Source organism: Lissotriton vulgaris, chromosome 6, assembly GCF_964263255.1.
Source record: "Lissotriton vulgaris chromosome 6, aLisVul1.2, whole genome shotgun sequence".
Lineage (NCBI taxonomy): Eukaryota > Metazoa > Chordata > Amphibia > Caudata > Salamandridae > Lissotriton > Lissotriton vulgaris.
Genome location: NC_141694.1, coordinates 1,614,920,101 through 1,614,934,845, shown reverse-complemented (window position 1 = coordinate 1,614,934,845; position 14,745 = coordinate 1,614,920,101). Strand labels below are relative to the sequence as shown.

The window sequence follows — 14,745 nt, the reverse complement described above, 5'->3', positions numbered from 1 at the left end:
CCTTAGGGGTGACTGACATATATTAAATGCAGTGTGGTGACCCTGTCACACATGGTGTGTGCAGGGTCGAACTTGAGCAGGCAAGCTGCTCGTACAGGGCTGAAATGTCAGACCTGCAGCCTTTGGTTTCATTTGGAACACTCAGGGTGGCACAATAAGTGCTGCAGCTCTGGTGTCCCTTTTACATCCCTGCCTAGGGCATCACAGGGGTGTAAAAGCACTTGCCAATTGGGTGTACCAATTCACAGTTTGAGGCTCGGTTAGCAGGTCCCAGCATACTTTCAGATCAATTACCACACCATACAACTGCAAAATATGAAGGGTGACCTTCCAAAAAAGGCACTTTACAACAGATATTGAGAATGGGAAAAAAGGTGCGATAAAGTAGGGCTCAGTAGACCAGCTAAACAGGAGTAGAGAGCCATTACACCTACACATCTTTGGCAGGCAAGGAGGCTTGTTTGTAGTGTGGTTAAATACTCTCTACCACTAGTGAGCTAGAAGTTGATACATGATATAGGAAGTTCCCACCAACACAGTAGATAGTCATCTAATCTAATTCCGTAATTGCCATTGCCCAATCTTCCAGAGTTTCAAATCTTTCCCTTTCTGAAAGGAGTGATTCTGATTTTAGTGCAGGGTTTAGAATAGGTATAACATAAAGTGCTTCTTTAAACCAAACATCTATTTAAGAGCTTCTTGGATGTTCAATTTGCATTCCAGATAGAAAGGCATGGTTTTGCATGATTTTATGAACCAAGCAGGATGTTTTGTAGGTGCAACTGGAGTCAGTGGTCCGCATTGCAGGGTGGCAAGAATAGGGTAGTGTGGTTCATCTGTGGCTCTTTACACAAGACGGGCTACTGCATACATGGCAGCCTAAAGTGTGGCAAGATGTACATTGGATAGCCTGGCAATGGGAGAATGCTCATAGTGTAATCATAACGCCTTTCTTTTGAGAATTGTTTCAAAATCTCACAAAAACCTGAGTTGGAACTTGGCTGTTCTTGGTCATCTTTTTTTGTAGGTCTACCATAAAGACAGCTGTAGCCTTTTTTGTTGAGTACCTATTGTTAACAATATAATACGTAGAAATTGATTTTTGTCAGCGACTTGCTCATAATACAATGGCTTTCTTGTCTATCTAAGTTTCCTGCTATTTATTGGAAGGCTTGCCTCCCTATTCTTGTCTTTGTCCCACTCAGAATAGCATGTCCATCTCACTGTGCTTTGGTTGGCTGAGTGGTTGTATGCTTCCACTGTTGATATCAGTGCCTTTCACTGCATGAGGGACTATTTACTCTCCCTGTCCTTTATGTTGCTGGTTCTCTTCTTTATGTTGTTAATTACCCTGCCTTCCTAACTAACTTGCTCATTATTAGATCTGACCAGAGACCGCTTTCAGCTGGTATGTTTGCCTCGTGTAATAAAAACAAGCATTTGAAATGCATTGGGTCTCGTATTTACAAGAGTTTGAGCTACTGACATTCTAAATGACAAGAGCTTAACTTTTTGCAAATCCAACACCTATTGCATTGCAAATATGTTTTGTTTACAGGCGCCCCATGCAGCACTTTTTCATTATTGGAGGCTTCTTCCCTTTGTTTAGACAAGCAGCATCTAAAGAAAGGGTTGTGGCCACAATTAAAGTGAAAGCGTGGTATGGTGCGTTTTTACCCAAAAAAGCATTTGTTTGTCAAGTTGACAAACAAATGCTTTTTTTGGTTAAAGCGTCCCCTGACCCGGTTTCACTTTAATCTGGTCCGCAGACATTTCTTTAGACAAAACTCGTCTAAAGAAAGGTGTGTGGCTAATATTAATAACTGGGGGTCAGTCACAGACGCATGATGCTGAGTCGTGGAACTATTACTCACTTTCTGATAAATCAATGTCATCCTGTGAAGACCTTGTGCACCAGTATGCGGCACAAATGAGTGTTAATGAGGGCAGCGGCCACAGTAGTCTACTGTTGGAGGAGTCAGGAGAGCAGAGTGAAGGAAAGTTGGGCACGGTCCGCAAGAAGTTAGAGCTGACGCTGGTTGATTGGGGGGGGGGGGGGTGCAAAATGTTCTGGTCAAATACAAATACCACCGCACCAACTTGCAGAAGAAGATATTTCCTTTTTACTAATTTACCAATCTATCATGTCTCACCGCACCGAAACGAGGGAAGAGAGCCAGAGAGTGCAAAATATTTGTAGAAAGCTACAGAATTGAGTTCAGAGGATGTCAAAATCTCATGCGGACTTTATTTCTCGGTTTAATGCGGCTGAAGCCCGAATTACTAATTTGGAGGATGATTTAGCCCAGCAAAAAACTGTAACTGCTTCTTTTCAATCAGCCAGGGATGATACAGCCTGGAAATTGGCGGATATTGAAAATCGGGCACGAAGGAATAATCTACGTATCCTTCAGATTCCAGAGGGGAAGGAAGGGCAGGATCCCCAATGCTATATTGTGGAACTATTTAAAAAGCCCTTTACGGAACTTTCTAAATGGGATTGGGACAGTGAAATTGAAAGGGTTCACTGCTTCCCTTTTATCAGACGTAGTCATTTTGGTACTGAGCCGTTAAATGAAAAACCTAGAGCTTTTCTTATTTCACTTAATAGTTTTCTGGCACGCGAAGAGGTTTTTCAGCTAGCACGCCCTTATAGAAAAAGATCTGGGGGCGATTTTGAATTCTTTGTGCAACCTGATTTTTGTAGATTTACAGTTGAGCTCCGGTGGCAGTTACGTGAATTGATTGCTTGATTTCAGGCCAAAGGAGCTCAATCTTATTTGTTGAATCCAGCAAATTTGAAAGTGATCTTTAAAGATCGTACACATTTTTTTTACCAATGAGGGGTCTGCTAAAGAGTTTCTGGATTCTATCTAATATGGGGGGCTTATGTAATGTTTATGTTTGCAACAGGGTATATTGTTGTGTGACACAGGGGTATGTGTACACTGGTATATTTTAGGTTTTTTTTCCTTTTGAAGTCTGAATAGGTACACATGAATATGAAAATGGGCAGCGTTGTGGGGGTAGGCATGGGGGTATACGCTCGCCTGCATCTACAGGACGATGAGTCCTAAAGCCTTGTTTCAGGGGGGGGGTGAGGGGGTTCTTTTGGGGTGAGAGGGGGGGTGATGGGGTGGGTCACTAGGGTGGGGAAAAAAGGGTACAAATTCCACAGTTATTCGAGAAATAAATAAAGAGAATATTTGGCAAGCTCAGGAACATTGGGAAATGTATAGTGTTATCTTGTATTATATGGCATTGTTGACAGAAAGGCTAATTGATTATTATTATGGCAGCTAAGGGGGTAAAGATAGGTACCTGGAATGTCTCAGGTTTAAATAATTGGAGTAAGAGAAATCGAGTTACAGCACAATTACGCCATATTCAGCCTGATGTGGTCGGTCTCCAAGAGACACACATACCTTGGGCACAACGGACAGTTTAAAAAAAACTTTGGGATATACATTGGTAGTGGCTTTACAACAATCCTCTATGATCAGAGGAGTGGCAATACTAGTTAAGGATAATAGGGTTATAAGGGGTCGTTGTCTAGCGGATAATGGTTATAGATGGGTTATTGCAGAAAGTTGTATTGGAGGAACTAAATAAACAAATTGTGTAATATATGGATCCAATTTAGACGATGCTTCAATTTTTGAAGAGTTAAATATCGAATTAGCCCTATGGGGGTGACCGCTGATCTTATTATTAGGAACATGAATATCAATGTAACATCTTTAGATCTGCAGAAAGGACCACAGGGTATCATGGGCGGAAACCACAGGTTTTTAAAGCCCTATATAATCTTAGCATGTCCATCTCACTGTGCTTTGGTTGGCTGAGTGGTTGTATGCTTCCACTGTTGATATCAGTGCCTTTCACTGCATGAGGGACTATTTACTCTCCCTGTCCTTTATGTTGCTGGTTCTCTTCTTTATGTTGTTAATTACCCTGCCTTCCTAACTAACTTGCTCATTATTAGATCTGACCAGAGACCGCTTTTAGCTGGTATGTTTGCCTCGTGTAATAAAAACAAGCATTTGAAATGCATTGGGTCTCGTATTTACAAGAGTTTGAGCTACTGACATTCTAAATGACAAGAGCTTAACTTTTTGCAAATCCAACACCTATTGCATTGCAAATATGTTTTGTTTACAGGCGCCCCATGCAGCACTTTTTCATTATTGGAGGCTTCTTCCCTTTGTTTAGACAAGCAGCATCTAAAGAAAGGGTTGTGGCCACAATTAAAGTGAAAGCGTGGTATGGTGCGTTTTTACCCAAAAAAGCATTTGTTTGTCAAGTTGACACACAAATGCTTTTTTTGGTTAAAGCGTCCCCTGACCCGGTTTCACTTTAATCTGGTCCGCAGACATTTCTTTAGACAAAACTCGTCTAAAGAAAGGTGTGTGGCTAATATTAATAACTGGGGGTCAGTCACAGACGCATGATGCTGAGTCGTGGAACTATTACTCACTTTCTGATAAATCAATGTCATCCTGTGAAGACCTTGTGCACCAGTATGCGGCACAAATGAGTGTTAATGAGGGCAGCGGCCACAGTAGTCTACTGTTGGAGGAGTCAGGAGAGCAGAGTGAAGGAAAGTTGGGCACGGTCCGCAAGAAGTTAGAGCTGACGCTGGTTGATTGGGGGGGGGGGGTGCAAAATGTTCTGGTCAAATACAAATACCACCGCACCAACTTGCAGAAGAAGATATTTCCTTTTTACTAATTTACCAATCTATCATGTCTCACCGCACCGAAACGAGGGAAGAGAGCCAGAGAGTGCAAAATATTTGTAGAAAGCTACAGAATTGAGTTCAGAGGATGTCAAAATCTCATGCGGACTTTATTTCTCGGTTTAATGCGGCTGAAGCCCGAATTACTAATTTGGAGGATGATTTAGCCCAGCAAAAAACTGTAACTGCTTCTTTTCAATCAGCCAGGGATGATACAGCCTGGAAATTGGCGGATATTGAAAATCGGGCACGAAGGAATAATCTACGTATCCTTCAGATTCCAGAGGGGAAGGAAGGGCAGGATCCCCAATGCTATATTGTGGAACTATTTAAAAAGCCCTTTACGGAACTTTCTAAATGGGATTGGGACAGTGAAATTGAAAGGGTTCACTGCTTCCCTTTTATCAGACGTAGTCATTTTGGTACTGAGCCGTTAAATGAAAAACCTAGAGCTTTTCTTATTTCACTTAATAGTTTTCTGGCACGCGAAGAGGTTTTTCAGCTAGCACGCCCTTATAGAAAAAGATCTGGGGGCGATTTTGAATTCTTTGTGCAACCTGATTTTTGTAGATTTACAGTTGAGCTCCGGTGGCAGTTACGTGAATTGATTGCTTGATTTCAGGGCAAAGGAGCTCAATCTTATTTGTTGAATCCAGCAAATTTGAAAGTGATCTTTAAAGATCGTACACATTTTTTTTACCAATGAGGGGTCTGCTAAAGAGTTTCTGGATTCTATCTAATATGGGGGGCTTATGTAATGTTTATGTTTGCAACAGGGTATATTGTTGTGTGACACAGGGGTATGTGTACACTGGTATATTTTAGTTTTTTTTTCCTTTTGAAGTCTGAATAGGTACACATGAATATGAAAATGGGCAGCGTTGTGGGGGTAGGCATGGGGGTATACGCTCGCCTGCATCTACAGGACGATGAGTCCTAAAGCCTTGTTTCAGGGGGGGTGAGGGGGTTCTTTTGGGGTGAGAGGGGGGGTGATGGGGTGGGTCACTAGGGTGGGGAAAAAAGGGTACAAATTCCACAGTTATTCGAGAAATAAATAAAGAGAATATTTGGCAAGCTCAGGAACATTGGGAAATGTATAGTGTTATCTTGTATTATATGGCATTGTTGACAGAAAGGCTAATTGATTATTATTATGGCAGCTAAGGGGGTAAAGATAGGTACCTGGAATGTCTCAGGTTTAAATAATTGGAGTAAGAGAAATCGAGTTACAGCACAATTACGCCATATTCAGCCTGATGTGGTCGGTCTCCAAGAGACACACATACCTTGGGCACAACGGACAGTTTAAAAACAACTTTGGGATATACATTGGTAGTGGCTTTACAACAATCCTCTATGATCAGAGGAGTGGCAATACTAGTTAAGGATAATAGGGTTATAAGGGGTCGTTGTCTAGCGGATAATGGTTATAGATGGGTTATTGCAGAAAGTTGTATTGGAGGAACTAAATAAACAAATTGTGTTATATATGGATCCAATTTAGACGATGCTTCAATTTTTGAAGAGTTAAATATCGAATTAGCCCTATGGGGGTGACCGCTGATCTTATTATTAGGAACATGAATATCAATGTAACATCTTTAGATCTGCAGAAAGGACCACAGGGTATCATGGGCGGAAACCACAGGTTTTTAAAGCCCTATATAATCTTTTAATTGATCATGGTTTGATTGACGTATGGAGTAATTTAAAGCCGGCAGACCCGGGGTTTACCTATTATTCTTATCCCCATAAAAAGTTTGCACGCCTGGATTTTTTTTTGTCTGCTTTTTCAATAGGTGGTGTTGCAATCCAGATTTTACAGAGGATCACGTCTGATCATTCCCCGATTACATTGACATTTATTGTTGTTACTTAGTATACGCCTATAAGGACATTTTCATTTGATCAGAAACTTTGTCTAAATGAGATTTTTAAAGAACATATGTCTAGGTGGATTAGCGAGTTTTTTTACTAACAATAGACATTCGGCCCATTATGCTATAGTATGGGACTCATTTAAGGCATGCTTCAGAGGCAAAGTACTGAGTTTTGCTTTTCGACAAAATCGGAAGAAAAAAGCAGAGATACAGGAGCTGTATGCAATGCTTAAGAATGCTGAGGGTAATTTAATCCAGGGGGTTAGATCAAGGGCGGCCAATATCTCAGAGTTAGAAGAGGCCACTGAACAGGCAAAGGCTAAAATACAAGGGATTTGGAATATGGAAAATGACCGCAAATACTTGGCAAATAAAAAACAAATGCATGAATATGGGGAAGCCGTGGGTCGCTGCCTGGCATGGCGGTTACGTAGAGAGGAATCTATGGGGCTGATTAAGGCCCTGAAAGATAAGCCTGGGGTTGTCTGTCAGGAACCTAAAGGGATTTTATCCATTTTGCATCACTTCTATTCAGATCTATACACCCGACCAGAATCGGATGACAGTCATTTTACTAATTTACTGGATGGGGTTATGGCACGTTTAGACTCCAGCGATATAGCAATGTTGGATGAGCCCATTTCAATGGAAGAGGTAGAAATTGCGGTCAATGACTTAGCCATGGGAAAGGCTGCTGGACCCCATAGATTGCCTACAGAGATCTATAAACTTTTTCTGAACTTAATCAAAATTGACATGTTGAATACATTTAGGGCTGCACATGAGGGATGTGCCCCGAAATCTTGGGCTGAGGCTACTATAGTTGTGTTCAGTAAAAAGGGTAAAGACCCTGAACTGGTTGGCTCATATCGTCCAATTTCATTATTGAACTGTGACAGTAAAATTTATTCTAAGATATTGGTCACTTGTATGTCTACAGTCATTAGCTCTTTGGTATCACGGACCCAACATGGATTTATTACAGGACGTAACACAACTACACACATTAATAAGGTGGTGACATTGTTTGATGTCGCCCATGTGGAAAAGTGGGATCTGGGCTCAATCCTATTGGACGCAGAAAGGGCGTTTGACCTTGTGGAGTGGGCATACCTGTGGAAACTAATGCAGCATTTGGGTTTTGGTCAGCAGTTTCTTACTGCCCTTCAGGTTGTGTACACTTCACCGTTCGCCAAAATTGCCTCTATGGGATTATTATCAGAGACAGTGAACATTACTAGGGGTACTGGACAGGAGTGCCCCTGTTCACCATTATTGTTCGCATTATATATCAATCCATTTAGTGAACAGTTAGGTAATAATGCCCGGATTAAACCCTTTATGGTACATAATATCCCATATTCTGTATTTGCATATGCAGATGATGTTGCAGTAACTACTTCGGATCCCTACTTGGCACTTCAAGAGATAGACAGGCTTGCCACAGTATTCGGTCAAGTATCAGGATACAAATTAAACGGTTATTCTGGATGATGTTCAAATTGAAAGAGAAGTGACATACTTGGGCATTAAAATTCAATCATCTTTGCAGGAATTAGTAGACGTCAATTGGGTCACGTTATTACGTAATATTCAGGAATCATTAGATAAGTGGTCACGACTTCACCTCACACTAATTGTTAGAAGCAATGTTATTAAGATGAACGTATTAGCCATGGTATTATATTTGTTCAGAGTGGTACCATTAGAATTTAACACATCCCAACTACAACATTTGCAGCCTATTTGTTTTAAATTTGTGTGGGCACCTGGCAAACCGAGAAGGGCTATACGATTCCTGACTCTCCCAATTGAACGCTGGGGATTAGCAATTCCTGATTTTAAGTTTTATTTTTATACATGTTTTTTGTTAAAAATGCGGATCTTATTGACTGGAGAAGATATAGGCAATGATGCGGAGGCCCCCTCAATCTTTCAGATGTTGCTAGGACCTTAAGCACGACAATGCTTATTTAAAGACATAGATGGAAGTTATTTTAAACGGACAAGGTTTAAGGTGTTAATATCGGTTTTCAATGTTTGGAAAAAAATACGTAAGTTATGCCAAATTGAGAAATTATCTTCTTATACCCCTACTAATGCTATAAGACTCCTACCTCCTATTTTCTGGGATGGTGTTACTGTGGGGTGGTGGGTTAGAGGCATTGTTCAACTGGGAGATTTTGTTGATATGTATGGTTCTTTAACTTCTTTTGTCGATATGTCTAGATTGTACAACTTGCCTAAGTTACAATTTTTTAAATACCTGCAAATTTGCGACTTCATTACCCGGAAAAGAATTACTTTGGTTCCCAATATAGTTGTTGCGGCCATTCACGACAAGATAAAATTGGGGAGGCCTATCAGCTATTGTTATCGCATAGAAAAGATGATTTAGAGAACCATGATGGTAAATGGTCCGCAGTTTTGGGGGTCGATAATATTTCCTTGAAAGATGCTATTTTAATGTCAAGGGAATCTTTACTTTCTGCTAATCTGCGTGTGCAATGTTATAAAACGTTTTTTAATTTGTACTACACGCCGGTACGTATGTCTAAATGGAGAACAGGACAAGATGGTAAATGTTTTCGATGTGGGGGGATAACGCCGATATGTTAAATATTTTTTTCAGTTGTGGCCACCTGACGCAGTTTATTGTCAATATAGAAATTTTTTTAAGTAGAATTATTGGGATGCCGATTGTTATAACTTCCACAATTATGCTTTTGGATTTGGGGCCTCCATTAGCTAAGGGCGCCCCCTTATTTAAACATCGATATTTGATTTTCATTGCCATGACTGTAGCACGGTTGTGTATTGCGGCAGATTGACTTCAACCTAATCCTCCATCTTTTGAACGTTGGAGGACAAAGATGTATAATTTATTTAATCTTGAGTTTAGCTTATATTCAGTTAAAGGGGTGAAGAAACGTAAAATTGGTATTGGTATATGGGAATTGTTTGCTGAGCATATGCATGTTTGAAGTGATATAAATGAATATATTAATTGTTTTTGTCAAGATACTGTGGAACAATAAATAATAAAAAAATAATTTTTAAAAGACAGTCAAGTCCGGAGAGACAGCTTCTTTGGCCGTTCTGTTCTCCGTGACTTCCTGGTGTAATTTTGTTCGCAGACCCACCACCGGGGTTGGTATTGCTGGGGTATCTATTGTAAGGTAAGGAATCTATCACTAACTAATGTCCTCCCCGTTCTGCGAACTGATTACTAGGGTTAAGGTCATCCCCTTTTAGGGCCCTAGTTTTATGCACCAGTAGTCAGTTTCTTGCATGGCTCTGCATTCATGGTGGGTAAAGTCGTGTATAGAACTGACGTCAGCGCTCGTGGGTGGGTCCTAAGTACTCTCTGTGACATCATCTCGGTGCTGATGACGCCAGTGACGGACGCGGAGCCGCAGGATGCCACCTACTGACGCGCAAGGGTACTGCTAAGTAAAACTTTCCGGATCCAGTCTGACGCCTGGGGATATTCTAAGGTAAGGAATCTATCACTAACTAATGTCTCTCACAGATATATTGTTACACAAGTAGTAACTTGTGCGTTCGTTCATGCAGCGGTGTGGGGGGCAGATGGAGAGTATTTAAAATTGATAGCCCAGCGCTCTGGTTAAAAAAAATAAAAGGCACATGAAGGGCGTAGATGGGGGAAGGAGGGGAACAAAGGAGGAAGCATCCAAGCAGATTTAAATGAAAGGAGTGTGTTTAAAAGAAATACAAATGGGAAGAAGCAGCCACCATTACTGAAGCCGGTGTCCAGTGCATGCCGTGTACATTAATTAAGTAAATAGTTCGCTGAAGTGCTAATGAAAGCTACAGAGTAAAGACATGTAAAAGGGCCCGTCCTCATGGGTGGTAACAACAGAAGACAGGGAGGTACTAAGAAGGGACTAATAAGCATATTATCAAATCAGAAGTCAACATTTACAAAGGACAATGACACAAGTGTGGGCGGAGCTTCAAGTCCATACCTCAATACAGCATGTCTCGAAGAGAGAGCACAAGCGCTGCCTAGATGAGACCTAAAAATGCATATATGGAAATACATATATGTACATATAAACGGTTTTCCAGTCAGCTCTCTTAACCTACCCGTCTGTTAAACTGTCATTCACATTTTGCTTTCACCCACCATAGCTCTCTTGCATTGTGAGTGATGGCATTTTACTTGATGATGTATAAACGTATGGGACATTCTTTATCTTTATTATTTATGCTTGTGTTTGTAAACTACGTTTTCAGGATACAATAATTCAGTATCAATAATACCCTCTGGTTGTGCCAATAAGAAACAAAGCTTCCTGTGATGTCCATCAAAAGTAAATGGGTTTTATACCTGTTCTGAGTGCGCCTGCCTTCTAGATTGCACCTGCAGTGTAGTATTACAATTCTTATGTGATGACTAAATTTTTTTCATTTAACATTTTTCATGCAGGCACATGGCTGGCAAGATTAGATGGCAGCATGTTCTTTTTTCTTTTTGTTGCATATGCTTGAAGTAAAATATTTAAGTAAAAGGTAAAAATTGCAACAGTTTGCCAAGGCATTGCCAGTGTTCGTTTAATGTTCCTATTTCGCCCCACTTCTGCTTGCATCATCAATGCTGCCGTCCACTGCCTGATGTTGATATAGTGACGGAGGGCCATGTTGTCGTGTTTTCCAAACTATTCCGATGTGTGCCATGTGCTTGTGCTTGCACAGTTGTCAGTTTGTTCCGGTTTTACATATGCTTTATGCAAAACTATTGCTTGATGGCAGCCATCCATGTGTGCGCTTGAATAGCAGCCATCTTCTAATGTTTTTATATAAATGATGACAAAAACAAGCATCTGCATATCTAGTAGGTCTGCATGCCCGTGTCACAGGTAACACATATTTGCTTGACTACTGCTTGTTGTGCATCGTGTCTAATTGCATAATTTAAGATGATGCAGAAGCAATTCAACGATGGTGGAATTATTAAGAGTATACCAAGAATCTGTCTTGTGTACCAAAAACGCAAGCATATACTTTTGAGCTAGCAAAATACCTGTGTATATGTTGTTTGTTAAGTGTCAGTATTTCGGTCATTATGTCAGCGTGGTGTCCAAAACCTGCTACAATACTGCAGGACCTTCACACCCTAACCAGACATTTTTAAATTTAACTCTGGGACGATCTCTTTGTGGGAGACTTTTACCCTTGAGGATTGATGAGGTAGACAACAGACTAGTGTCCTGCCTCAAAGAAGCAGCCCACTTATCCTTTCTCATACAAACACCACATTTCACGTTGACAATACACTGCAAACAACAAATGAGATATTAAACTGGGAGAACCAGATCAGCGAGGCAACCAATCCAAGCAATAAACAACCTATTTAAAATATTTTGAGTGGGATCGCATCCTGAGATAGTGAAGAAATGTACTTATCATCTCACAACAGCCTTGAGAGGACATCTGTACTTCTTAATAAAAAGATTTCAAAGATAGGTAATCCTGTAAACAGGACTACACAAGTTGCATGAAGGTTCGTCAAACGGCTCCAAAATTAATCGAGTGTTTAATTGAAACTTGGAAACTTTTTAAATAGTTGCTCATTAAGCAATTTAGTTCTCACTTTATTGGTAATATGTCAAAAATGTCATCAAAATGTCTTTTGCTGAATTGATCAAGTAAGGGGAGTGAGCACCTAGGGCCAGATGTAGGAGCCTAAATACCGGTCTGTAACGGCCGATTTCGGCCGTTACCGACCGGTATTTAGAAATTGGCATGTAGGGGGCATATTTTACTGATTCGGTAAATTTACCGAATCGGTAAAATACCGAATCGGTATTTTTACCGATTCGGTAACTTCCTGATGTAGGTGGGACTCTTCTGAGTCCCAATGGGCCTACAGATTCGGTATTTTACCACCCAATCCAATTGGGTGGTAAAATCCAGGTGTGCATGCACATGTGTGCATGCACACCTATGCCATGTGACAGACAGACATGCCCTTAGGGCATGTCTGTGTGCCACATGGCACACATGCCAGTATTTGGGGTGCTAGAGGGTGTCAAAGTGACACCCCCTGCACCCTTGCTGGAATCGGTATTTACCGAATCGGTAAATACCGATTCGGTAATGCCCATTGATTCCTATGGGCTTCAATGCCCATAGGAATCAATGGGCATTACCGAATCGGTATTTACCGATTCGGTAAATACCGATTGTTACAGAATCGGTAATTCAATTACCGAATTCACCTACATCTCCCCCCTTCTATTTTACCGATTCATAAATACCGAATCGGTAAAATTCGGTATTTATGAATCGGTAAAATATACTTACCTACATCTGACCCCTAGTGAGCTGCTGCATATCTCGTTTCCGCTGCTGCATCCCACAAACAGAAAACAATCAAAGAACAAGCATTGGCAAAGTCAATAGGCCTGGCATTGACCACCAGCCTTCTAGCAATTCATGTTTTATTTTCTCATGATTTTGCAAAATGTTATTGTTTGGATACATGCTGGACCCTCAGCAATATAAACAAAAACCAAAAAAAAAAATGCTACAGGCAAAAACTTTTTGGGGTCTCAACAACCCCCCCTTGCCCCCACTCACATTATCATAATACTCCCTGGCACTGCAGGAAACTGCTCTGTGTGTGGATGTGTTCTGTGTGAAATAAAGGCATGCCATAACTTGTAGTGAAGTCAGCTAATGGTTTATGTGGGCTGATACATTGCCCTCTAATGCATGCTGAAGTGGTTGGTAAATATATGTGAATGACACCAGCCACAGACTAATAGATGAAGTTTGGCTGAAACACCTCTAAGTAACTATGTTATCCACATACTTTTAGTAAAATCAAAAGGTCTTTGCTAACACCGATCAAAAAAGTCAATCAGTCTAGCACTTCTGCCATTGAGAAAAAGAAAGAAACAAACAAAGAAGGCAAGAAAGAAAAAGAGACAAAAGGAGGAAGCAAAGAAAGAAAGAAGGAAGGAAATAGGGAAGAAACTAGAGAAGGAATGAAAGAGAAGAAGAGAGCATGAGAGCAGGAAGGAGAAGAAAAGAAGAAAAGACAGAGAAGTAAAGAAGGAATAAAAGAGAAAAAGAAAGAAGGAATGAAAGAAGGCAAGAATGAAAGAAGGTAAAAGAGAGAAGCAAAGAGAAGAAAGATAGAAAGGAGAATTAAAGAGAAGAACAGAGAATGAAAGATAGAAAGAGAGAAGTAAAGAAGGAATGAAAGAAATAGAAAGAAGGAAAGAGAACGTTAGGGAAGGAATGAAGGAATAAAAGAAAGAAAGACGAAAAAGAAAGAAACAGACAAAGAAAGACAAGAAAAGAAGGAAAGAGAAGAGAAGAGAAGAGAATACAGAAGGGAAGAAAGGTAAGGCAGAAGGAATGAGAAGGAAAGAAAAGGAAATGGAAGGAGAGAAAGAAGGTAAGAATTAGTGAAGGTAAAAGAAAGTAAGAAGTAAAAAAGGATAGGTGAAAAGAATGATTGAAGGAAAGAAAGAAAAAGTGAAAGTAATAAGGAATTGAAGTAAAGAAAGCAAATGAAAAACAAAGAATAAAGGAATGTGAAAGCAGGCAAGAAGAAATCATAAAGAAAAAAGAAGGAACCAGAAAGAAAAAGAGAGAAAGAAAGACACAAAGAAGGAAAGAGAGAATGAAAGAGAAAAGAGGGAAGGGAAAAAAAAGAAGGCAAGAGTAAAAGAAATAGAAAGCAAGCAAGAAGGAAGGAAAGAAAAAGGAAAGTAAAGAGAGAAAGGAAACAGAATAAGAATGAAAGTCAAAGAAAGAAAAGAACAAAGTAAAGAAAGGAGAAGAAAGAAAGAAAACAAGAAAGAAAGAAATTAGGAGAGAAAAAAGGAAAGGAAGAAAAAAGGTAAAAGAGGATAAAGTTTCGGATGGGTACAATCTGATAATGTATGCTCTGAAAAAGCATCTGTTAGAAAGCACAACACCCCATAAGAAATCTACAACAGCATTGGAAAGAGATGGGATCTGATAAAGAAGGAATGTGCATCAGAATCGTCGTTCTACCGTCACATTAGGCTCTAAACACAAAGGCAACACTAAAGTAATTCTAAAGTAAAATCAAAACAGTGGCACTGAAGGGAACCACCTTGTGTG

At 40.3% G+C, this 14,745-nt stretch overlaps 1 protein-coding gene across 2 annotated transcripts in view; it reads left to right on the top strand.

The window, feature by feature from the left end:
* The window catches only part of PRKCE (protein kinase C epsilon), a 1,279,555-nt gene that overhangs the window by 992,823 nt on the left and 271,987 nt on the right, over window positions 1–14,745 (top strand). The window lies entirely within an intron of this gene.